Source organism: Haliaeetus leucocephalus, unplaced genomic scaffold (assembly GCF_000737465.1).
Source record: "Haliaeetus leucocephalus isolate CR32 unplaced genomic scaffold, Haliaeetus_leucocephalus-4.0 Scaffold186, whole genome shotgun sequence".
NCBI classification, from domain to species: Eukaryota; Metazoa; Chordata; class Aves; order Accipitriformes; family Accipitridae; genus Haliaeetus; species Haliaeetus leucocephalus.
Genome location: NW_010972622.1, coordinates 1,248,884 through 1,249,407, shown reverse-complemented (window position 1 = coordinate 1,249,407; position 524 = coordinate 1,248,884).

Genomic DNA, 524 nt, shown 5'->3' with positions numbered 1-524 from the left:
TGCCCGGGGGCTGGGGCTCGGCCCCGGGCAACCCGCTCCGGTCAAGGGAGGCCACCCCGGTCCCACCCCGCTGCCCACTCCAGGGGTGGGGGCCCAGGCAGACGGCGGGGGTCCCCGCGAACGGCGTGAGTCCCCGAGGCGACGGGGAGCACCCAGGGCCCCGCCATGGGGAGGGGCGGGGCGGGGCCCCCCCGGGAGATGGGGAATCCCCGGGGGCGGCCCCCCCCCGCCCCGGACGGAGCCGGTAACCCACGCGCTGCGCGCTGGAGGGCGGGGCCACAGGGGGTGGAGACTGGCGCCTCGGCCCCGCTCCGTCCCATGAAGGCGGTGCCGCGGTCCGGCTCCGCCCCCAAACGGAGGTAGCGTCTCTGCTCCCCGCTGCGCCCTCCACCGCGCTGGGGGGCGCTGCTGCGTCCCGCCAGCCTTCCACGGCGCCGCGTCCGGGCGGTTGCTACGACAACGGGCAGCACGGCGGGCGCGGTATGGTGACGCAGCGCGCACGGGGCAGTGACGCAGCGCGCACG